This window comes from Ambystoma mexicanum, chromosome 12 (assembly GCF_040938575.1).
Source record: "Ambystoma mexicanum isolate Mex_15411 chromosome 12, UKY_AmexF1_1, whole genome shotgun sequence".
NCBI classification, from domain to species: domain Eukaryota; kingdom Metazoa; phylum Chordata; class Amphibia; order Caudata; family Ambystomatidae; genus Ambystoma; species Ambystoma mexicanum.
In genome coordinates, this window is record NC_090936.1 from 1,063,764,653 (window position 1) to 1,063,791,234 (window position 26,582).

General features: G+C 44.9%; 1 protein-coding gene across 2 annotated transcripts in view; it reads right to left on the reverse strand.

Moving 5' to 3' along the window:
• COPG2 (COPI coat complex subunit gamma 2) overlaps positions 1-26,582 on the reverse strand; it is a 621,430-nt gene that overhangs the window by 252,655 nt on the left and 342,193 nt on the right. The gene's annotated exons all lie outside the window — the stretch shown is intronic.

Here is a 26,582-nt window from a genome sequence, read left to right on the forward strand (position 1 = left end):
GGTTGCATGCACACCCCGGTTTGATTTTTAATAGAATAATTTTGACTTTCAGAAAGAAATTAGATGCCAATTTTTTTAATTGTTCTAACTCTGGTTTATTGTGTTCCTTTTCTCTCCAACTCTCTTTCTTGGATTACTTAAACAGACTCTCTGCAATTTGGGATTGTGAACTGTTACTCACAGACTTGTTTTGTTACAAGTTGAGGATATAGGTATTAATGTTGTCATAAGAAAAAGGTTATTTGTCGTTAGAATTGAAATCTAAATGACATATCTGTTAGCCTTGAAAAAGCCAGAGAAAGGGTGAAACTGTTGGCCACACAGTCGGCACAACTTATTTGAATGTGTTTATTGGAAACAAATGTGAAAAAGACTTACCCACTTATGATACTAGCGCGCGCACCAAGCAAGTACCACAAGTACCTCTTTGCCTTGGTACGCCGCTTGTGGATCTGGATCAGCTGCTGTCTCCATTCTATTGCAGCGTTCTACGTGTGACACAGTGTTGGACTGATGGCAGAGCACCGTTTATAAGAACTATAGATGTTTAAAAACGTTAATTTGCATCAGCTATATCATAATATCACCCGTTTCTTTATGTGCAGTGTGTGAAGCTGCGCCCCCTTTAACGCCGCCTTCAAAAACAGACGTGCGCTCGCGCACCAAGCAAGTACCACAAGTACCTCTTTGCCTCTTCGCCTCGTTGCCGAGGCCGGAGGCTTTGCTTGTGGTTTTTAACTCCATAGCGTGGTCTGTTGTGAATAGGCGCGGGTGAAGTGGTTTAGCACACCCTTGATACGCTCTCAATAATGAGAACCTTCAGTTTAAAAACTGGAATGCCGCCGTCTCTCTGCACAGCTACGGCTACAGAAAATCCTGTATGTCTTCAACAAGCCTCCACAAACCTGAACTCCACACCTATTAGAACCAAAGGTACTAAAGGGGGGTCGTCCAATATGGACATACGGCTGTTCTGTAACGGTTCATTATCAGCACAAAGAGCAAAATCTAGATTTGCTTGCAGAAGAAAAGAAGACTCTTAATGCCGCATCCTCTGGCCCTGTGCCCAGAAAAATGTTTATGTTTATAGTTGCCCTGGAAGGTATCCATAAGGAGCCGGCATTGAAATCTGTCTTGTCAATCCATTTTAGACACTGCCTTACTTGATACCTGCTCCGGTCTAGCTTAGCGCATCCATCCATTTGACTCCGTCTGTTAAAGATGTAGCTGTAATTGATCTGGATCTTAATGATTCAGAATTTTCTAACGAGATGTTGTCTGAAAACTTCTCTAAGTTCCCGATAATGTTCTCTGAGGTCACTCACACCTCAATAGAAACTGTCTCTTCTATCTGTATATCGGAGACAAGTGTCATACAGACCAACTCACAGGGGATGAACACATCACTTTGTTATGAAAAAATGAATTTATCTTTAAACATCACGCTACAAGCTATGAACTTAGCCATCCAAACACTAGGGAACATATATCAAACCATAGACAATCGGTTAGTAATGCAGGAAACACTCATGCAAATAATGTTAACACTACATGAGTCTCTAAAAAGCGTAACTCAGCTGCACCTGGCCCATAACTCCATGAGTCTGTCACTGAAGATAGCCACTAGCTCTATAGCATCTCAGACTGATCACGTCCCCGAGCAAGGAAACCTCAGTGTCAACTCCGTGGAGAAGGGTGAAAGTGGAGGAACATCTAGCGTCTTACCATATATTGCCTCGATTGTATGTGACCCGTTAGCGAACACTCCAAATCTGTCTAAAGAGACAAATACGGCTCCATCGATTAAATCCACTGTGGTTCCCAAAAGCGCACCGTACCCGATGTTCACTCATGTGATCCCTGACACATGTGAACAAAACAGTAAGAAAAACATGAAAGCAATGACTATCTGTGAAGAGTCTTTACATCAACCATTGAGTAAGGGAATTAAGAAAACTAAGAAATCAAATCCAAAATTATCAAAAAAACGAACGCTCCATAAAACATATGGGAGGCTCTGCTACCAAACAGTTTCTGAAAGCTATTACGCTCCCTAAAAAGAACGAAACTCGCCTCTCAGGCTATTAAGAAAAAATATGTTCAGCAAATGAACATTAAGAGAAAAATAGATATATTCGCTTTTCAACCTGCTCAAGCTCTGAACTACCCTCCTTTGAATGCGCTCATACAAGTGTTAGGGCTTCAAAGTACAACTTGTCCCCCTCCACCATGTGACCTAGTAGAGGTCAACAATCCAAAGTCAAATGTGAGTGAGAGCTCGAATAGCAAGATTATTCAAAGTGTTGACCATGATAGATCCGAAATCAGAAAAGCGGTCGACGCTTATATGTCTGATCGCATTCAGCCTCAAATAGAGATGCCCAAGAGAGCCTGTGAATGCTCTCAGAATAGAACTGCTCCGGGACAGGCTAACTTAAATTTAATGCAGAATCAGGTCTCAGACTTATTGACAGACAAGATGAATACATCCTCACACTTCCACAAAGGAGTTTATGAGACGGCTAAAAAAAGAAATGGTTGTTCAGACGAATGTCCCATAGTTGATTTACGAGTGAATGATACATTTCCAAAGAATGACCTGTCGAGTGCCATCATACGATTAAACGAGGGTGCACTGGGGAACTTTACAATCTACACCCACATTGGTTAAGGAGACAACTGAAATCAAAAAACCCAGTAACACGATTTTGGCAGAAAAAAGCACTTCCATCAAGGCAAAACCAGCTCCTCATTCTCTAATTCTAGCTTGCAAACCCCCACCATTCACCCAATACGATTTAAATCGGAGGGCTGTGAGGGCGATATTCTCCGATATCCACCAGCTTGAAGACATTATATCTGCCGATTTGGCACTTGTGGAAAGTAAGAATTTAAACACAGTGAGACTTTGGATACAATCTAGCGTGGTGCAAAATCTTATTCAGTCAAAGGATTCTCTGGCCGCATTGGGCTTCAACCTTTGCATTGATCACTCTGCTGCTCAAGGGGACCTAATCAAGAGTAATCAACTCCCCCATGCACCTTCCTCCCAGAGTCCGCAAACTAATTCGGGCCAGTCAAAACTTCCAACGCCCAACAAAATAAAAAGCAATGTCACTTTTAATATGCCCTGCTCCTGCTTGCACAACACTGAGCGAAAATAGCTAAGCCAAAAAAAACATGCAATCACTCACTTTGATTAGTTGGAACACCAGGGGGCCACAAGCATCTTGTCAACAATGATCAACATCACTTGAACAGCTATGACTTGGTACTTTTACAAGAAACTTGGGATCTGGGATTGTTATGAAGTGTTTTTGAATCCCGCTATCAGAACGACAATGGGTAGGCCTATGTCAGGACTTCTCACAGCTGTTAGGAAGAGAAATGATCTCTCATCAAAACTATGGGCTATACCCAATGAATTTATGATATTGGTCAAAGTTTGCACTTCCACTGATGTTTATGCTGTGTTAAATCTGTACTGGAACTCTGCGGCAATAAGTAACGACTGCTTTTTTAGAGACTTGAATAGTCTGTTGGACATGGTGACCAGTGACCGGCAAACTAGATTCCTTATTCTCGCTGGCGACCTAAATCTAAGGTGCTTGGAAAGCGTGAATGAGCAAACTAGTCAAAGAAATAGACGCTGGAGAGCACTTATCCAACATAGAGGTCTGCAGGTTTTGAATGGAGCATTTACATCTGATATACCACCGGCTCCAACCTGGCACAGAGGCTCTGTGTCGTCAATTATAGATTATATCTATGTAAATGCGGCTCTGTGGCCGACTGTTCAAGAGTTCACTGTTATAGCTTCAGAAGCCAGTGACCACAACATGCTGGCCACTGAACTAGGTGCCCAAATTCAATGTGAGATTGTTGGTAAGAAATCAACTGAGGGTTGTTTGGTAGCAAACTCAGGCAGGTGTCGTCTGTGATGGTCGGAGGATGCTTTAATACACTTCTCCTTGCAGAGTCAAATTTGAGCAATGGAAATATGCCAGATAATTCTGGCATTGTATATAGCAATATGCTTCAAATATTTCAGCAAACAAAAACACTTATTAATACACAACAAAGACATCTGCACACATTTGACAACTCGGTACGTTTAAGGAAAACTGCCTATCGGGCAGAATTAAAGAAACTCGCGATGCATCCTCCCGCCATCAGAACGGCTCTCGCTAGGAAGCTGCGTAATGACTATAAAAATTGAGTTAAGTGTCATTGAGGTGTGCTCTATCAGAAAGATGGAGCGGAAATGCTAAAAACGCTTGCCAGCAAAAATATTTCCAAGATGTGTGCAGCAATGAACCAAGCCCTTGGACAGCATCAGATTTGTGTCCAGTCCTCTGCCGTGGATACACAAACTTGGGTTTTGCATTTTAGTGAACTTTATGCGCCACCGACAAGTAGCTCGACCTCGCACACATCTGACACCGTGGCCCCCTTTAATTTGCAATTTGATGAGGCTGAGATACTTCAACTAATAATTACTGCTAGTAAGTCGAAAGCAGTCGGACCAGATGGTTTGTCCAATTTCGCTATGCAAAGGCATCCTGAATTATGGGCATCTATTTTGTTCCACCTTTTTACTGCAGTTAATCAGCATCAAAAACTCCGATCTACATGGACTCAGGCAATAACGGTACCAATTTATAAAAAGGGTGATCGCCTGTCTCCAGATAGTTATCGTCCAATTTCATTATTAGATTCCCCAGGAAAAATCTTCTGTAGAATCATACTGAAAGAACTGAATGATTGGGTTGAAAAGAAATCATTACTAGACCCATTCCAGTCGGGTTTTGTTAGGGGATTGGGGACTATCCCTAATATCCTCGCCCTCACTATGGTGCAAGCTCAACAGCTAACACAAGGACAACCATTATATCTGGGATTGATTGATTTCAAAGCCACTTTCGACTCAAATGATAGGGAGCAGCTCTTCATCTGTAACGCTCACCTGATTCCCGTAGAGGCGCCGGTCTTAACTGGGCGTATACCGTATCTTCAAAGGTGATGTGTAACACACGGCTGGCTCTTTGGGCTGGACCTCTGTGCACTGTATGTTTGACTCGAAGGGTAAGATGTCTGCAGATAGAAAATATGGGATTAATGAACTGGGTTATTGAATGTCTCTCTCTTCTTCCCTTTCTCTTCTCCTGTAGAACCCCGAAGGTTAACGCTCTCACCTTAGGTAAGTGAACGCCGTGCTCTCCATCTGCCTCGGGGCAGGGCGCTGTACCCAGTTTATTCACTGGATAAGGGGAGCAGGCCTCTTGACTTCAGAGGACTGCTGTCCGTCGTTTACTGCACGAACGGTAAGTTTCGAGTAATTCTAATGTCTTTAAAGTCTTTAGTAATGATGTCTCTTGTTTTGCAGGGTTCCGGCGATGGTGGATGACGGGCTGAAGTGAGTTGAAGATGGAGCCCGTGTGATGAATAGAAGCGCCTGGAAGCACGTAAGTAAGCGCTTGTTGCCTGCTTCACGATGCGCTCTAACTGTCTTTTTATTTTGCAGGTACAAGTTCGGAGCGGCTGCAGGGTGCCGGAATACCCACTGGGTTAGATGTGGAAAGGAGTAATGGCACGTGAGTATTAAAGTTCCCCAATGTCTTTAAACACACCTTGTTTTGTCTTTCAGATGCGGGATGCAGCGCCGAAGGCCTCCGGAGCGTGCAAAGAGTTGGTAAGCTTTTGTCTTTCCGATGCCGGAATGCAGAGTGAAGACCGCCGGAGCGCACGAAGAGTAGGTAAGCCTTTGTCTTTCAGAATGCAGCGCGAGGCGTTGGTGACAGCCGATGGCCCAGGTAAGTGAAGAGCTGTCACTGAAAACCGTAATGCTAACCTGTTCTTTCTTGTCTTTATAGGTGTTGCTGAAGACTGGATTCAGGATGGTAAGCCTTTTTCCTTAGGCCCAGGATCAGATGCAGAAGACACGATGAGCGTTCTGCTGCAGAGGATGCAGAATAACGCAAAGCAAGATTCATCCATCGGGTGTGGTTTAAATAGCCTCCTGTAGTGCTTAGGTGTCTCCTTCCACAGCCACGCCTAGGTAAGAAAAGAGTTCCTGATTTCCAGAAGAGTTCCAGTGTTCTGAACCTAGGGAGTGGCTCCTGCCCCACCCAACAGGAAAAGTAGTTCCAAACCGAAGAGGATCAGAGGCTCAACTGGCAGGCAAGTAAGCAGCATGGTCTGCTGCAGGTAAGTCCACCCAAGCATTATGAGCCCGGCGCTTCCAGTGCTGGGACTGGGCATATTTATGAGCCTGGTGCCACTGGCGCCAGGACTGGGTCCAAAAGGTCCCAATTGGGACTGGTTGGCACTCGGAACCTGGGTTATGAATCTGCTTCCAAGGGAGTTGGGAAAACCCTGACCTTTTGGAAGCAGAGATCATGACAGTACCCCCCCTCAAGGCGCCTCCCAAACCGGGCTTCTCCGGGGGTTTTGGCTTGTCAGGAAATGTTCGGTGAAATCTTTTGATTAGGCGAGGAGCGTGGACATATTCAGCAGGTTCCCAGGATCTCTCTTGGGGGCCATAGCCTTTCCAGTCAATTAGGTAAAATAGTTTAGATTTGGAGATCTTGGAGTCCAGAATGCTTTTGACTTCAAACTCGAGTTCCCCATCAACTAGGATAGGTTTTGGAGATTTAGTTAGTCGGGTTTGAGGTTGCACGGGTTTTAATAGAGAGACGTGGAAGACCGGATGTATCTTCATGTGCGGGGGCAAGTCCAACTTGACCGCTACTGGGTTTACTATGGTAGTGATGGAATAGGGACCAAGGTATCTTGGGTTGAATGTGCGTGGCCCTTTTAGAGGTAGATATTTGGTGGATAACCAGACTTGATCCCCTACTCGATATTGAGGGGCTTCCTTCCGATGTTGATCTGCTCCTTTCTTGTATTGTTCTTTAGCCCTTTGAAGGTGAGAAACAGCTTCCTTAAAGGCTTGGGTGATTGTAGAATGCAGGTAGTCTACTGCTGGTGTTTCAAGATCTTGGAGGGGATCCAACTCCGAGGTTCGAGGGTGACTGCCGTACAAAAGAAAAAACGGGGTTTTCCCAGTTCCCGAATGGACAGTTATTGTAGGCATATTCGGCTATCCAAAGGATGTCTTTCCAAGTTTTTTCAGTTTGTTGCAGCATGCAGCGTAAATACTGTTCCAGAGTTTGATTGGTCCTCTCGGTTTGTCCGTCGGTCTGAGGGTGGTGACTGGTCGATAGTCTCACATCAATTTGAGCCGACCGACAGCAACTTCGCCAAAAATGAGAAATAAATTGACTACCTCGATCCGAAATTAGAACCGAAGGAAAACCGTGCAGTCGGACGATGTTTTCGAGAAATTCTCGGGCCAGAGTTGCTGCTGTTGGCAAGCCTTTGAGCGGAATGAAATGCGCCATCTTGGAGAATAAGTCCACGATTACTAGAATCGTATTGTATCCGGAGCATGGAGGTAGATCGGTGATGAAGTCCATAGAAAGCGTATGCCAAGGGCGAGGTGGGATGTCAATAGGGCGTAAGAGGCCTGCTGGTCTTTCCTTTTGACTCTTGTTTTGGGCGCATACTCCACAGGACATTATAAAGTCTCTGATATCTTTTTTCCAAGACGGCCACCAGATGTAGCGCTTGATCTTTTCTGAGGTCTTGGCTATACCGGGATGTCCTTCCATTAAAGAATCGTGATAACAAGAGATTACTTCTTTCTGTAAATCTGTGCTGGGTAGGTATAATCGTTCTTGGAAATACAATAAGTTGTCCTTTACTGCAAAGTCATTTCCTTGCAGATGCCAATTCTGTATGTCTGCTGGAGTTACAAGTTGCCTGGCTTTATCCTTAACTTCCTCTATGGATTGTGTGGCGATTACACCCAGAATTCTTTGTTCGGGAATGATTGGTACAGGTTTAGGGTTGATCAAGTGTTCTTCCACTCCCATCCGAGAAAGGGCATCAGCTTTACCGTTTTTTGTACCAGGTCGATAGGTAATTATGAAGTCAAACTCGGCAAAGAATAATGCCCAACGGAGTTGTCTAGAGGATTGGGCTTTTGCGGTTTTCAAATATTGCAGGTTTCGGTGATCCGTAATCACAGTAACGGTGTGTCGGGCCCCCAGCAGATAATGCCGCCAAGCCTTAAAGGCAGACTTGATAGCCAGAAGTTCCTTGTCAGTAATCGTGTAATTGATTTCAGGAGGCGAGAATTTGCGGGACCAAAATGCCACGGGATGCAACTGATTGGTTACTGGGTCCTTTTGTGACAGAACTGCCCCCATGGCAAGGCTTGAAGCATCAGTTTCCACGATGTAGGGGAGTTCGGTGCGAGGGTGTTTTAAGATTGGTGCAGAGATAAATTTAGTCTTCAAATCCTGGAAAGCTTGTTCCGCCTCAGTAGACCATTCAAAACGTTTGTTTTTCTTTAACAAGGCAGTGATGGGCTGGACTATTTGAGAGAATTCGGGGATAAACCTGCGGTAAAAGTTAGCGAAGCCTAACATGCTTTGCACACCTTTTACGGAGGATGGTGATGGCCATTTGAGAACTGCATCGACCTTCTTTGAATCCATACGCACTCCGCCAGGTGATAATATGAATCCCAAGAATTCAACTTCAGTCACGTTGAAAACACATTTTTCCAACTTAGCGAAAAGTTTGTGTTGACGCAATCTTTCGAGGACCATTTTCACGTGTTTCCGATGTTCAGATTCCGATGAAGAATAAACGAGGATGTCGTCAATGTAAACAACAACACACACATCTATGAGCTCTCTGAGGACATCGTTCATAAAATATTGAAAGGCGGCCGGGGCATTGCAAAGTCCGAAGGGCATGACCTGATATTCAAATAGCCCATACTTGGTGCGGAAGGCCGTCTTCCATTCATCGCCCTCTTTTACTCGTACCAAGTGGTAAGCTCCTCTAAGATCCAGCTTTGTATATATGCATGCTTTTCTGACTTGGTCCAGGAGTTCAGGGATCAAAGGTAACGGATATCTATTCTTAACGGTGATCTGGTTCAGGGAGCGATAATCTATACAAGTTCTAAGGTCTCCTTCCTTTTTTGGAACGAAGAACAAAGCTGAAGAAGCAGGGGACTTGGAAGGACGAATAAACCCATTTGCCAGGTATTGATCCAGGTATTGTCGAAGGTGAAGGTTCTCAGGCTCGGTGAGGGCATAAATTCTACTACAAGGAGGAGTAGATCCAGGTATCAGGTCTATCTGGCAGTCATAAGACCTATGAGGAGGTAGAGAGTTAGCCTGATCCTTCCGGAAAACATCTTGGTATTCTAGGTATTCGGGAGGTAACTGGGGAGTCTCTGAAGAAATTGCTGCCAGTGCAACACCAGGTGGAGGGTGACAAGTAGAGACACATTCTGGAAACTGGACCGTTCTTGCTCGCCAATCGATCAGAGGATTGTGTTTCTCTAACCAAGGTATTCCTAGAATAATCTGAAACTGAGGGGCCTTGATCACATCGAACACGATCTTCTCATGGTGTCCATCTTGACTTATTAGCGTCACTTCTTGAGTGGTATGCGTTACTGGCCCGGAGGCTAACTCCGTACCATCCACCGTAGTAATGACGTCCTTTACAGCCTTGGGACAGAGTTAGATTCATCCTCAAAACCATTTCATGATCCACATAATTGCCGATGGCACCGCTGTCGACGTAAGCTTCAATTGCATGTAATCGATCCAGATTATCAGGGCTAATGAGGACCATAGGTATCACGAAATGCGAGGTCACGGAACTGGTTTTCACGCTCGGCAAGAGGACCTCTATTCTTGTCGGGCGAGGTCGTTTCCCTGCTCAGAGTTTGTAACTTTGGTAACTGCAGCTCCTACTGCCTTCTTAGCAGGTTTCACCGGACAGTCTCGAAGAAAGTGCCCTGAGTTTCCGCAATAGAGGCATAATTGCAACTGTTTTCTCCTTTCCCGCTCCTTTTGTGTTCGAGGACCTTTCAGACCCCCTATTTGCATGGGTTCCCCGGAGTCTACTCCTTTGGAAGGAGTTGGCGGTTTGGAAAATACTCGAGCATCAAACTTGGAACGATCGGCCTTCCTGTTCTGCAGTCTGTGATCTATTTGAACGACTAAGTCTATATAGTCCGAACAATCTTGTGGGGGATTCACTACTTGGGCTAACACATCTTTGAGCTCTCCACGTAGACCTCTATAAAATCGCGTAATCCTTTTGTCCTCAGGCCATTGAGTTTCCACTATCAGTCTGTTGAAAGACGCAATATAAGCCAAAAGGTCTTGATTACCTTGTCGCAACGAAAGAAGCTCATTGTCCAAGGCCTGCCCCTGTGAATGTCTTGCGAACAGTTTTTCCATACTGAGCTGAAAATCTTGAAAATCATGGAGGACCGGATCATCTTGATTTACTAGAGGGATCGACCAGTCTGCCGCATTGCCACTAAGGTACGAAAGCACGAAAGCTACTTTAGCTTGATCAGTTGGAAAGGCTGCTGGCCGGCATAAGAAATGCAACCGGCACTGATTGACAAATACTGCAAACCTCTTTGGGTCACCAGAAAATCGTTCGGGTGGAGTCAGAGGTACATTCCCAGGTAGGTTGATCTGCACTGGATTCATAGAGGATGTAGAAGGAAGATTTCACCCAGATGCGGGTAACGGGGTCTGTCCGGCTTGTGACTGTAGCAATTGTCTAGCAAGATCATCTGTTCGCTCCTTGGAAATAATCAGTTCCCTTCTTAGAGCGTTCGTTTCCTGACGGGCTGCATGCACTTCTGCCCTTAATTCCCCAAGTAACTGGGCTAGTTGGTCGGTATCCGAGGTTTCCATAGCGCCTGGACGGGAGTTTTGTGGTAGGCTTTGCGTTCTGTAACGCTCACCTGATTCCCGTAGAGGCGCCGGTCTTGACTGGGCGTATACCGTATCTTCAAAGGTGATGTGTAACACGCGGCTGGCTCTTTGGGCTGGACCTCTGTGCACTGTATGTTTGACTCGAAGGGTAAGATGTCTGCAGATAGAAAATATGGGATTAATGAACTGGGTTATTGAATGTCTCTCTCTTCTTCCCTTTCTCTTCTCCTGTAGAACCCCGAAGGTTAACGCTCTCACCTTAGGTAAGTGAACGCCGTGCTCTCCATCTGCCTCGGGGCAGGGCGCTGTACCCAGTTTCTTCACTGGATAAGGGGAGCAGGCCTCTTGACTTCAGAGGACTGCTGTCCGTCGTTTACTGCACGAACGGTAAGTTTCGAGTAATTCTAATGTCTTTAAAGTCTTTAGTAATGATGTCTCTTGTTTTGCAGGGTTCCGGCGATGGTGGATGACGGGCTGAAGTGAGTTGGAGATGGAGCCCGTGTGATGAATAGAAGCGCCTGGAAGCACGTAAGTAAGCGCTTGTTGCCTGCTTCACGATGCGCTCTAACTGTCTTTTTATTTTGCAGGTACAAGTTCGGAGCGGCTGCAGGGTGCCGGAATACCCACTGGGTTAGATGTGGAAAGGAGTAATGGCACGTGAGTATTAAAGTTCCCCAATGTCTTTAAACACACCTTGTTTTGTCTTTCAGATGTGGGATGCAGCGCCGAAGGCCTCCGAAGCGTGCGAAGAGTTGGTAAGCTTTTGTCTTTCCGATGCCGGAATGCAGAGTGAAGACCTCCGGAGCGCACGAAGAGTAGGTAAGCCTTTGTCTTTCAGAATGCAGCGTGAGGCGTTGGTGACAGCCGATGGCCCAGGTAAGTGAAGAGCTGTCACTGAAGACCGTAATGCTAACCTGTTCTTTCTTGTCTTTATAGGTGTTGCTGAAGACTGGATTCAGGATGGTAAGCCTTTTTCCTTAGGCCCAGGATCAGATGCAGAAGACACGATGAGCGTTCTGCTGCAGAGGATGCAGAATAACGCAAAGCAAGATTCATCCATCGGGTGTGGTTTAAATAGCCTCCTGTAGTGCTTAGATGTCTCCTTCCACAGCCACGCCTAGGTAAGAAAAGAGTTCCTGCTTTCCAGAAGAGTTCCAGTGTTCTGAACCTAGGGAGTGGCTCCTGCCCCACCCAACAGGAAAAGTAGTTCCAAACAGAAGAGGATCAGAGGCTCAACTGGCAGGCAAGTAAGCAGCATGGTCTGCTGCAGGTAAGTCCACCCAAGCATTATGAGCCCGGCGCTTCCAGCGCTGGGACTGGGCATATTTATGAGCCTGGTGCCACTGGCGCCAGGACTGGGTCCAAAGGTCCCAATTGGGACTGGTTGGCACTCGGAACCTGGGTTATGAATCTGCTTCCAAGGGAGTTGGGAAAACCCTGACGTTTTGGAAGCAGAGATCATGACACATCAAACTCAGAAAGCATGATTGTCCATCCACCCCGTTATCTTTAATAACTCTGCTCCACTCAAATACATCAATGCAAGTACGTATAACCCTCAATGGGTTGCTATCACCAAGAATAATCACTCAGGGGGGCCTAAAACAGGGATGTGCTATGGACTCCTTTTTGTTCAACTTCTATATATTACAAATAGGTGAATTATTGACTAATTGCGTGGGAGATCCCCCAAAGATAGGAATACAACAAGTCCTGTATCTATTATATGCGGACGACTTAGTTCTACTATCACAGACACCAAGGGGACTGCAAAATATGTTAGAACAACTTGGCAATTAATCTCAGGCCAATAACCTAAACATAAATATACACACATCTTAAATAGTCATATGCAACCCAAAGAGACATTCTAAAGTAGGCAATTATAAATGGCAATTGCAGCAGAGTAGAATTAATATTGTTAACCAATACAGATACTTAGGTGTAGTCATACAACATAAGAAGTCACTAGCACAATATAAATGTGAAATAAGAAACAAGCTACAATCTTTGGTATCTCAATCTCGGATACTTCTTAGAAAGTTCGGGAAGTTTTCAATGAAACACATCATTATGTTCTACAAGATGAAAGTAACACCCATCTTACTTTATGGGGTCGAAGCTTACCTCCTTAAAGATCGTATATTTAGGATGGGATAGAGTCCTCCTATTGGAAGCAAGTATTGCAACTCCCAAACAGTACGCCCATAGCGTTGATTCGCTTTGAGTTAGGCCTCACATCTCTTTATTCACAGGTGGTGTGGAAACAATGCGTATTCTTTCGAAAAGCGCTAACAGGCCTAGAGAAACCGACTATTCTGAAGGTTGTAGCACATAATTTACCCACATCAAATCACATCTTTCCACGGAAATGGCTTAATCATATTTTAGACGCACTCAGTGACGCAGCTATAACCATTGATCAACTCATATTGAATCCTGACCGGGCTTAAGTAAAAGTATTTCAACACGATTGGGCTGGAAGTATAACAAAATGTACAACATACAAGGACTTCAATGTTCTCCTGTTTGGGTTGAAGCAGCATGGGATAATGGCATCTTATTTTGCAAAACATCCGTGCCCTCTTATTAGGAGGAAGTATTTGAGGTTCTGGTTAAACTTATACAGTACTCGCGACATATTGCACAGGAGAAAGATCATCTCAAGTGAGCAAAATTATTTGTCGGTACTGTAAGAACATAAATCAAATTGAAACTGTACAACATTTGCTGGTAGACTGCGAAGCAGTAAGCAGGGCCAGAAGCAGATGCTTAAAGGATAAATTGATGTTCCAGAATCATTTTACCCAATTCCAAAAATGGCAAATACTCTTTTCCAACCCAAGAATTTCAATTCAAATAGCAATTGTCCAATTTTTGAACATGGTTCTGCCGGATAATTCTTCAAACGAGTATGAGAACCTTGCTATCTGTAAATCATAATACACCAATAATCGCGGATTTACCTTTTGTCATGGAAAAGGGGGCAAATTATTGTTGCCTACCAGGCTCTCTTATTATTGCCCATTAGTGTGGTTGATATATCATGAAGCTTTCTTTTTACTGTGTTGCTCATTATCCTACAATGATCATAAATGTTTTATTCATATTGTATGATTATGTTTTACCTTATGTTCATGTTCTGTCTCAATCATGTCTGCTGTTGATGTAAAAGATGTGTATTATGAATTTAAGATTTTAGATTCTAAAGGAATAATTTAACTTTCTGTGATTTAAATAATTTGAAAAGTTGTTTTACGACTGAACAAATAAAAAAACAAAAAAAGATACTAACTCCCATATGAAAATGTATTAAATTGGATCAACATATATATCTCTTCTAGTAAATACTCATGTTTTGAAAGATAGGACTACAATATCTCTTTCACAAATATTACTTTATTCACTAGCTCATAAAGGAAGGAGAGTGCATGCCCGAGAGACAACACGTTTTTAGATTGTACAATAAGTATACTGAACTGAAAAATATACTCTTTATATGAAGTAGTACAACACACCCAAGTACCAAAATTCAAAGACAAATATTCAATACAGCAAAGTGTCTCTAAACGTCATGCAGTACATTTCAAAGAAGAAACCAACTGAGTTTAAAGGTTAGCAACATTTCAACACCTTATCGCTGTTTTAAATAGGTTACAGTGTTTTCCCCTAGTTTAAACAGGGAAGTACATAGTCTCTTTTCGGTTACAGATAAAAGGTAAGTATGAGCGTCCAGAGAGCGGGAGGAGCTGCAGAAAAGGCATCCTTCAGCCTTGCGATGAGGAGATCCTGTTTAAGATGCATTTACAAAATTAGCCCTGGTGGAAGGATTTTCGTAGGCCACCCTATTTATGTTGAACAGGGAAGACACAGAGGTTAGCCAAAACCCAATTAAGGTAGGTGAGCAAGCAGTCATGGCTTACGTCTCAGGAAAAAGTTGAGAGTGGTCTAGGAATACAGTGAGTCCAGACAGAGCAACACTTAATAATTCACGTTAGAAAGTAGTGCATCACATAAACTGTTATTTATTAGGCCTTTAGTTACACACCAAGCACATAAACATCACAGGGTAAGCATTGTCAATCAAAAATAGGAGAATGAAGATGCATATAAATTTGATACCAGTGTTCAACAGGTGAGTACTGTGAAGCAGAATAAAAGTAGGTAAAAATAGCAAAACAACAAGTACAGCTTCCCTCTAACTTATGAAGTCCAACCCTAAGATGGTATGGAGCCTTGTGCTCAAAAGTCACAAGGTCCAATTTATAGCTTCAAGTACGGTATTTCAGAAATTAAATGGGATGTGGTGGAGCTTTAGAAAGTTTTAAAAGTTAACGCAAACATTTATTCCAAATCAGTGAAGTACCCCAATCTATCCTACTCCCGAGGTAAATCCTAGGAAAGGATCCTTATCCCAGGTTCTACTACCATAGCCCAGGCCAGAGGGAGTTGGGGACATTGGCTTTAAAGCCAATGTTACCATATGGCGTATTGGGATTGGGTGGGGTTTATAGAAACAGGTATGTTAACCTACCCACCTCACTCAGATTCTTCCAGTTACCAGTGCTTATCTTCCAGAATCTGCTGGGGAAGCAATATTCTGGGCTTGCGTCAGGTGAGGAATGCCCGGGGGTTTCAGGTGCAGAGGTCACTTTTCAGGTCTGGAATTGGTCGCATTGCACAATGTTAGGAAATATTTTCTTTTTGCAACTTTCCCTCCATATTTTCCTATAAAACCCCATTCTCTTTGCTCCAATTTTGATACTACCCTGACTTTTTGAAGGGAAACAAAGCCTTCAGCTTCACTCCCCTTGCGCTCACATTTTATGGGGAAACTGATTAGTCCTTCAGACCATCAATAATATTGCAAACAGCATGTTACAAATGCAGTGCAATGAGTATACTTTTGTATCACCCTGTCTTTATACACAGGATTTTTGGTTACTTTTATATGTGCCTAAAGATAAGCTGATGGCAGCAGTTACATTTTTACTGTTTTTTTTTAACCATTTCAAGTATGCACATACGTGTTTACCGCATACGCTACAAAATGTGACTAGTGCCCAAAATGGCTATGCCACAAGATTTTCGCTTGTTCTTTGGCCATATTGTAGTTTGGCCTTCATCCTGCCTTTTCAGGTGAGGAAAGTTCTTATAAGGTCATATCTGAACCTTCCTATCACGCGTTCAAGAGCAAAGCTAGATTGTAGCTCATTTCATAGGACTGTCCTAACTTCCACGTGTCTTCTGGACCATGGTCAACTCCCACTGCCATTCTGATGTTCCGCCTCAGCTTTGACGCTCAGACTAATTCCTTTGCAAATATACTGTATACATCTTGTAAAAATCTTGTAATTATCTCGAAATATCCTACAAGTACCATTTAAATGTTATGTTATGTTGTTGTCTTATGCTTACCGGATCAATGTAACCTCAAGAAATGCGGCCAGATGCCTTTGGGCTAGGCGCGCTATACAAATAAATACAAATACAAAGGTCATGCACTTGCCCGGGAAAGCTGCTGCTTTCCTGGGATAGTGAATGTGTGTGTGGCCCAGTAAGGGGGCTGGGACTGTCTATTCCCAGTGCACATCCTTTGGGCCAGAAAGACTGCTTCTGGGGCGAAACCAGTAGCTGTCGCTGATTGGACAACCAGTGGCTGTTTGAATGGTGCAAATCGTTACTACTGGTGGGCTTGGGCTTGCTTCCAGCTGGGAATTTGGATAAGAGGAGGACCTCTGCAGCCATTTCTTCAGATCTACGTTGGAGCCAATAATCCCTCAAAGAAGAGCAGCCCGCTGAAGATCCAAAGTGGACTCCTGAAGTGGTAAGCATCCCTTGCTGTGTCCAGCCCGGTGAAGCAGTACACCTCTGCTTCATCTCTGAAGACCCAGAGCAATGAGTCAGCCCTTCGACTAGTGGGACCAACTAGGTGACGCCGTAGAGGATCCAGCCCTTCAGAGCCTTTTGAGGTGTTCCAGGATTGCCCGGTGGTCTGACTAGCTTTCTCGCCACAACTGTTGCGGTTCTGAGTTCAAGTCCAGAACTTTGATAATAGTCTGTGTGTACCACAAGTTGCCTTCTCCCCAAATTCCAGCTTCCCACCTTCAAGGGAACCTGCCTTGGAGCAGCTGTGACCGTGAGTGGAAGGACGTCTGTTATCGCCTGCAAATGTTGATCATTGCTGGAACTTGCCTTCCTCCATCCAGCTAAGAGCCTGATTCATGGAAGCATTTTATAATGGCACAATCCCATAGGAAAATGGCCCCAAGTGTGCTAAGGAGGCCTTCATTGTTGGATTCTGAATTTCTTAACCGACTGGGAATGCAACTCCTATCTCCATTCCACTCGCCGTTGGTCGTCGAACCTGGGTCGGGTATCCTACCCTTGGGTTAGCCTTGAGTCTGGAAGAAAGGAGAACACAACCTTTTGTTGGTAAATAGTGGTAGCACTTTTAAAAGAGTTTGAAACTAATCACAACACAAGGCCATTCCATCCTTTTGATAAGAACTCTGACCTGTGGCTTGTGGGCACAAGGCCCCAATCATCTTGGGGTTTTGGACTTCTAAGGAGGATAGGATAGGATATAGAATGTGTGACTGATTGCCATTATTTTATTGCATCTACAGTACTTAACCTGCCTTGTTTGAGAAGATATTTGTTAATATATAAAGTGAATCCAATGGTGATTTTATATATTTGTATTATAGACTGTGTGATAGTAATACCTGCTAGTTTCATTTTCTGTGTGTTCTAAAGGCCTTAAAGAAAAAACAGTACGTTTATGACAGACTGTTTAAGTTGAATTATTGTCTGCTATTCTATGTGGACTCATTGAGGGCCTCTGGCCCCACTCTCACACTCCTGTGGCCAAGCCTGGACTGCTCATCCACCTACATTGATTGGGCTTTGGCTAAAATCTCTGAGCTCCATGGTCATCATAACTAGGGTGGCCTCCTAAAATCAGTCTACCAGGCTAGATTCTAGAAATCCATTTGAACACAGCATACTGTTCCAGTCAGCTTCCAGAGAAAGACCCCAAATGAAGACAAGGGGAAGACTATGGTGGTGCACACCCTTTAGGACTCCTCATGGGATTGAAGAAAGATTGTTCGAACGGAAGCCACCACGGGCATGCAGTCGTACAGTGGCAAACACAGGAGCTGCCCCAGAAAAGCTTCCCTTGGCGTCAGGTGGATTAAATTGTGAGGATAGGCGACGCGTAGCATAAACAGATGTAAGGAACTCATGGTAGCAACAGTAAAGACATAAGTGATCACAATTCAAGAGTGTTTATTAAACTGTATGCAGTTTGGAAAAATGCCTAATCTAAACCTAAATCTAAGAAGGGAGCAAGTGTCAACCATCAAATGAAAATGAGGCAGTCCTTTTGGCGTCTTGTCAAACAAAAAAGGGCCTATACTAAGAAACCTATTGCCAAACCTTACAACTAATACAAAAAGGGTGTTAATATGTCAGGATGCAGTAGCTTGGGTCTCCCTTTACCATGTTTTGTGCACAGGGTAAAATGGGATCTTGGAGCACAGCACACACTCAATCTTTCCCCAGCATGTGACGACAGTTCTGTTCCAATCGATCAGGACCCTCGATGGCCAAGTCTCATTTCTCTTGAAAGTCTCTTGCCTTCGAGGGCCTGAAGTATTCACTAACAAAACAAACACAAAGTTCCTTTTTCACATTTTCTTTGGGTGATGGCTTCACCCCCTAGATCTCCCTCGTTCCTGCTCGGTCCCATCAAAAACAGTTTTTATCAGTATCAAGGCCTTCAGTGGTTTGGCCTCCTGGTGCCGAGGGCCTGACAGCTTCCAAAGTTTCAAAACAAAAAGTTATTTCACAAGGGTTTCTTCCCCTTCTTCGGGTGCCGACCTGAATAAGGGATTATCGAGGTCTGCTGGGGAGAATACCCTCAGGTTTCTCACACTGAAGATCTGCCAAGTTCCAAGGCTCAAGTCGGAACGACAGCTGCAGCGAGGCAGCCAAGAGGCGAGCTGGTCAATCCAAAGGCTCTCAAGTCACGGATCCTTAAGAAGATCGAGACTGGTTGTTCTCACCAGTCCAAGGACAAAGCACCAACAAGGTTCTTCTGACCACCCAAGACCACCAATATGAGAGAGTTGGTCTCCCTCCCTCTTCCTCCCTCCTGAAGTATAGTGGCTTAGTCGCAGCAGGACTGGACTACCACGTGCAAGGGACCAGTGAAGGAACTCGGTCCAGATCATACAAGCGCCCCTGCCAGAAGCAGAAGGACGGAGTGCTCTGCAAAACTAATCAACATGTGAGCTTTCCATGGACAGCGCATCCCACGGGTACCACGGTTTGGGAGAAGGGGTCTGGAAGGGGATCAGGCGCACAAGCTGGCATACTCACGCTCCCTAGTCTCCATGCAGGAGCAGTCCCGAGCAGCATCACCTATTGCCACGTCACCACATAAGCGCAGAGGGCGAAGTCGGACCAGAGCGACCTCACCCCGGGGAGGGCTGCAACAGTGCCCTAAAACCTCCGCAGAGACCATGTGAGCGTAACACTTCCCCACCTCTGCCAGTCCATGTAGCCCCTGTCTAGTTCTGGGGTGGCTCTTGGATGGGGGCGCCTGTGTCTTGACGGGCCGTTGGAGGAGCTCTCCCTGCTGTTCCCCTCCCCCTGTGTCTGTGCCCTACTCTTTCTCCGCCACTGCTTCACCGGCCGGATATCTTCCTCCTTGCCCTTTGTGTTTGCTGCTATGCTGGCCGGGTGAAGGTTGGGGGGGGGGGGGAGAGGGGTGCACCCCTGCTCTGCCGTGTGGCTGGCGTGGCCGACTCTGAAGCCCGACAGTTTGGATGTCCCGCAGCCGCTCCGGGTATCACTGTGTCTTGTGGATCCTGGGAGCTGGGGGGAGTTGCAGTTCGGGGGATCCGTGCTCCAGGCTCCGGCCCGCGACCGGGGGAGGGGCAAGGGTTTTGAGGAGGGATGAGGGGATATCACACCTAAATGCGAGAGGCTGCCCCAAGGCAGACTGCCGTCGGCACCAGTCCACTGATCTTCAGCTAGTGTAGGTATGTGCACTATTTCCCATTTTGTGCTCTTCGGTGGGGGCCCGTTCCAGTAGTAGTTCCTGGACTCCGCAGTATCATGCGGCGGGTGGGGCTCACGCTGATGCTGACAGTTTGGGTGTCTTGGAGCCGCTCTGATTATGGCTGGTATCCTGGTGTCTTGTGGATCCTGGGGGGGGTCCTCTTGTCCCCCGCAATTGCTGTAGTTTGTGGGGCGGGTCCGTGCTCCGTGCCATGGCACGCGGTTGGAGGCGAAGCTCTGAGCAAGTATGAGGGGATTCACCCCTAAAGTGAGAGGCTGCTCAAGGCTTCCGGTTAGTGTGGGCTTGTGCTATATATTCAGTGGGGGCGATGCCTGGGCGCCCCAGTGTCATGCTCCGGGGCACCAAGTCTCCGTGGTCCGTCGAGAGTGAGCTCTGTTGCTGGTGTGGTGGGGGGGGGGGTGAGATGTCACCCTGCTTTGGCCGCTTCGACTCCAGCGGGCCGCTGTGTCAATCCCCTCCCCCGGGCTCCTCACCTCACCCGCACCAGGGATCACCTTGGCCGTACTCCCGGCTCTCCTGCCGGACGGGGGAGGTGTACCTGGTATGTTATCCAATTCACGCTGTTTTATCGCGGCACCGTGGTACAACGTAGATGCTGCACCCCCGTCCTTGAGAAATGGGGGGAGGGGGGGTTTGTTTCGGCTGCTCTCAGGCCGTTGTGTTGCCACCTTGAGTTACCCGCACCAGCAGTGTCTCCGGGCCGAGCGGGAAGATGGCCCCCGCCACCTCGCACCCTCAAAGGCGGCCTGTTTTTCGAGTTCCCTTATCCGGTTACCTCTGAAATTGCAGCATTCCACAATAGTTGCAGTCCGCTGCTCGGGGCTTTGCTTTTGGGCATACAGAACACGAGGAAACAGGATTTAGACTGGATGATGTCCGCGGCTACATAGGAGCTATGGCTGCTCACCTCCGCGTGGCTCTAATGCGCAACAGCGCCCCCTGGCAGCCGCTTTTGAGGTCTGCAACCTCTAAAGGCTCTCGTCAGCCTTGCTGCTAAAAAGGTGAGACCCGTCAAAAGGCATGTTTAGGAGACGGGACTGTACATTTGGTGCAAACCCCGACTTCCGCAACCACGCAAACCTGCGCATAACTGCTGGTAGCCATGGACCTGCAGACGCTGTCTGCAGTGTCCAAACCAGATTGAAGGGATTCTTGCATGGCTTCCAATCCATCTCTAACGATAGCTAGGAATCCATCCCTTTCCTCCCCCTCTGGTATATGCTCCGCCGCCATGGAGAGGCACTCCCAGAGTGTGTACGAGAATTTTGCCAAGGCACATGTGGAGTTGGCCGATTTTAAAGGCCATGCTCCCTGCTGAAAATACCTTGCGTGCCCACCCATCCACACGCTTGTCGTCCCTATCTGGAGGGATAGTAGGGTATGCAACTTTGTTGGATATAGCAGTGGCTGCCTGGACCACCAGACGCTCAGGAGTGGGGTTTTGGACAAATAGCCGGGGTTGCTACTGGAAGGGCGGTATTTAGTTGTAAGGGACTTATTCACATGAGAAATAGAGTCCTGGGTCTCCTAATTTTTGGCCACCCTATTTTGCAAGGCCACGTGAAAAGATAAAATTGGATCAGTGGGCGGACCTTGATCTAGAATGTCCATCAGATCTTCTTGGACAAATTGGGTTTGTGGTCTAGACCATCCTAAATAATCAACCACTTTTATCATTAGTTGGCGGTAAGAGGAACAGGCGTGTTCCTCAGGCTCTGGTTTACCAAAATCAGCTTCCGGTGATGTATCTACACCACTAGCATTATGTCATGTCTCTGAGATCTCTCATTTTACTCTCTTCAGAGATGAGACATTCTGGGACATTAGGGGTGCCATACTCCAGGCCAAATGGGACGACCTCATCTTCAGACCTCTCCTGCTCTTCAAAAATTTAAGTGAGGGACTTAAAGAATTCTTTCCTAGGTAGAGGAGTGAAAATCTTTTCTGGAGGAACTGTTTGAGATGTAGCTTTTGTAGCCTTTTCTCCTGCTGAAACATGCTCAGATAACTGAGCAGAAACCTTAGGAGCTTTTGGCACGGACGTCTTCTGAGTTGACGTCAACAAAGGCGTTGATAAAAGAGGAACCGTTGACGGAAATGGCGTCGAAGGTGTTGAGGCAACCTTGAAGGCTTTTCCTTTCAAAGTATGTAGGACCTTAGATGGCATTGATGACCTTGAGCGGTCATTCCTGCTCAGGGTCCTCGAGGGTTCCCAATCAGCTCCTCTTTGATCACTCGGGCTCGAGGGCATGCGAGTGTCGACACAGAAACGCTCTCGGCCGGCTTCCGAGGAAGTCGAGGTTCGAGGCTTAGCCTTCTCAAATACTTCCATCATTTTAACTCTGAAAGCTTCCCACTCTTCGGAGGAAGAATGTTTTGTGGGGCATTTTAAACTTTTTTGACGAGTCGTCTGACGACGAAGTGGATGGTGACCGGTAGCGTGTCTTCATCGACCTTTTTGTCAAAGACGATGAGTGGTGGGAACCACTTCGGGATCTCGACCTATGAGTCCTATCGCATCAAGGGGAATGGGTTTTCTCCTCAACGGTCGAGGATCGGTTGGATTTTGCTAGTCGACCCAGCTGTAGTTTTCCCTTCCTCTCTCGCAAAGCCTTACCGGTCATTGCCCGACACTTCGTGTAGGCCTCTGTGTCGTGATCTTTCCCGAGGCACCACAAACATGATCGAAGAGGGTCAGTTATTGCCATTTTATAACTGCAATCTTTGCACTTCTTGAACCCCGAATGCAGGGTAGTCGGGGTTGATGAAGACTATCGTATTCGCTTTTTGACGAAAGAACGATAACTGCAGCAGAAATACTGAGGTGCGCCGAGTCTCTGATAGCAACACGTACTGTGGAAAAACAGAACTGAGGCCAACAGGTGCCGCGCAAGTTACTTGTATACCCGATGAAGTCACCCTCGACGGAGGCCTTCGAAGGACCTCGACTCGATGTCATCGACACACGGTGCCACCTGCAGAGAAATGTTTTCCGAAGCAGCCGAAGCTGGACGAGAATATCGAAGATGAGGAATAAGTTGGAGGACACAATCCATTCGAAAGTAGACGTTGCAGCCCTCTGGGTGAGTAATCAAGCAGGACCACATTGCCGGCATAAGCGATCCAATATAGTGACTGCCAATTCTAGGGCTGGCCAATGATTGGTGTTCCAGTGCTTTGTTCAGGTCGGCTAAATAAAGTGAAGAGGCATGCAGTTTATTGATGTTAGCATACCTTTCCAGGGCCTGTAGCATATTGCATAGCCCCATGGGTGCCTTTGACAGTAGGAGAAGGTCATCAGCATATAATAGCCATTTGATGACCTTATTTACAATTTTCGGTGAATCAGTTATTACATTTGCAAATTCCATGCCCAGATCTGAAATAAAGTAAAGCTGAGGCAAGTATGCAACCTTGCTTCAGCCCCCTTGTCGTTGGAATCGATTCAGATAGCAATCCAGTACCATCTAGTCTAATCTGCAAGGATGCCTGTTTGTGAAAGTCAATCAGCCATTTTAAAATCTCCCACGGGCAATTATTTTTCATTAATTTCATAAAGAGCAATTCTCTTACCGCTGAGTCGAATGCTGTCTTAAAGTAGACAAAAGCGACAAAGTGGTTGCTTCTTATATGATTGTTCTACAATAATGGCGTTTATGATTAGTAAATTGACACTTTTTCCCATCCCTTGCAGAAACCCTGTTTGCCATGGGTCCCTTAAATTCTCTTTATTAAACCAGTTGTTAAAGTTGCGAAGAACTAAACGGGGAAAAGTCTTTCCCGGACAGTCTAATAAGGCTATTGGCCTATATGCTGGAGGATCAAGTCTATTCCCCTTTTTAAAAAGTGGGATTAATAAAGATTTCTTCCATGAATCGGGCAACTTCCCTGTTCGCTTAACTTCCTTGAATATTTGTTCCAATATGGAGGCCCAAATCTCTGGATTTTTTTTTAATGTTCCATCATCAAGACCATCAGGGCCCTGAGCTCGAGTCGTGCTAAGTTTCAAAATGTAAAACATCACATCGTCGTAATCAAATGGAAATGAATGATTCCAGTTTACACCATTTAACCTCAAATGGAAGTTTGCAATGGGACTTTGGTCTATTTATTTGAAATAATCGCACCAAGTTTTTGCTGCAATAGAATTTATTTGCACTGAATTTTGATCTTTATATGTTGCCTTATTCAATAAGCCCCATATTTCAGCTGATGACTTGGAAGCGATTTTTTGCAGCATATGTTCACTGTCTTTTTGATGACATAACGCTTTTCTCCCCCTTTGCCAATTCTTGTATACTGTTCTCAGGTGGTTGATTTTGCATAATCTCTCTTCTATTGGTAACTGTTTCAACAATCGTATCTCCCGTCTAAATTCAGCTTTTTTATATTTAACATCAATATCAAAAACATGAGTATGTTTATAGTTGTTTCCCTGCACAGCAGTTTGTACATAAGCATATTTCTGCATTGTTGATACATATCCCTGCCCTGGTGGATGATTTGCGTGGGCCCTGTCGAAATCGTTTAGAGCTTTCGACCATTTTAACCGATTTGTAGCATTATTCGCGATGACATTGCCCTTATATTTCTCTACGTGTTTTATGTGCCATTTTAATTCCCACCCCATGTTAAGCACAATTGACCATGATCACTTTTGGTACTCCATTTACCATCCAGGGTTTGGATTTTGTTCATCAATGCAGAATTTACAAATACACAATCAATAGTAGCTTCCATGGGGCCATTTCGCCAAGTACTGGCAGCTGGGGTATCATCCTCTACTGCACCATTCACCATTATAAATTGCCTGCCTTCCATTCTGTATCGCCATCTTTGTTCCTCTAGGGTTTGTTTCTTACCCCTTTTTGATATTAGATGTAGGTTTAAATCACCCATAATCAGAACATAATCTATGTTCTTTTCCGATGATATTTTGGTAAGAACTTCCTCTAGATGTTCAAAAAACGTGTCGTGTCAAATGGGATCTCCCCCAGTAAATATTGATAATTGTTACTGTGTATATATCTTTTGCCAATTTTACAATTTGTATGAATGGTGTAATCGGATCATACATTGACATTACAAAGCCGTTTCCTTTTTTTACTGCCATCATTAGGCCCGCCATTGGGCGTCCCCTGGTCAACACTAAAGCGGGAACCAACAATATTTCATATCCGTCCCATATTGGGGTCTCTACCATCCATGTTTCTTGTAACACCAACAAATCAAACTTATTTAAATCGGTAAGATGCGAAAACCCCTGGGTGTTCCAACTCATGAGACAGATTTTGTCTATTGATGAGGATTGTTATGCTTGATATTGATGGTTTCCCATGTCAATTTGCCTTGCACCATTTCCTCCATATATTCGGGGGCTTCTCTTAACTTCCAGCTTATCTCCATTCTCCTTCCGCGCATCATCTTTATACAATTTGAAGCCCATTTGATGTAATGTGTCCTATGCATGCCAGAGAATATCAGCCAGAATCGCAGAACGTACTGATACTTGTGATTTTAACAAGCCCTGGTTATCCAAGAATTCAATTCTTTCAATGTCTGATAAATTTATGTTCTGCAATTGCGGTATCTCTTTGCAGATATTCAGAACACTATCGATTTAGGTCAAATTGGACAAAAGGATGCTCTCTACATTCAACAATAATGCAATGGAGACCAGTTCCATTTCGATTATTGTTTGGATTTGCTTTTGTTTTGTATGTAGATTCCTTAACTGTAGCAATATTCGTTCTCCATTGTGCAGTAGGTTCTGGGATAGTTCCATCTTGTATATTCACTTAAACTTGGCTGGTACCCTGGGATTGATATTTGTTCTGGATTGATTCTTACTGGTTCATGTTCTTTGTTCTTATTGGCGATTTATTGTTCTACATTTTTATTCATTTCCGCTCTCATTTGAGCCACGGCCAACTCAACCGTAGCTTTTCCCTGATCAACAGATGGATTAGTAGACTCAGGATTTCAATATATTAGCCTTTTTGTTCCCCTCTTGCATTAGGGTGGTTTCCTCAAACAGATCGTCAAGTGCTTTATAAGTCAAATCAATCGTTGGTATTTCCTTGTTGTTAGTAACTTGCTGTGCCATTACAGTTTTAATACCATTTCCCTCCTCCTTTTTACCTTCTTTTTGTTTTGAGGAGTTTATCATTTTCGAAAAGCGTCTTGTTTTTGCACTTGTTTTGATTGCTCTTTGTAATTTAACTAGCTTTTTTGTATTGATTCTCGATACTCTCATTTTTCCTGTCTCCATTTTCGCTGGTATACTGAATTCATTTACTTGGCGCTTCATACTTTTAGTGATTGATGCCTCCATTGCTGCAATATTAACCTCATTACCTTTGGTAAACATACTATAGCACAACACATTTGGTTGAATTTTCTCACCTTCATCTTTTGGCACCTCTATTACTGTTCCATTAGCCTCGTTGCTTTTGGCTGGCATATTATGGCCCAACACATTTGGCTGATTTTTCTCAGTGTCCTTCAATTTCTCTATGATTTGTGAATTTTTCTGCAGCATCGCTAAACTCTGATCTTGCATAACCCTACCCTCATTAATATCCAAGTTCTGTCTGCATTCCAACATCTATTAGACTACAATGTCTAAAGATTTCATATTGAGGCTCACTATTCATTTT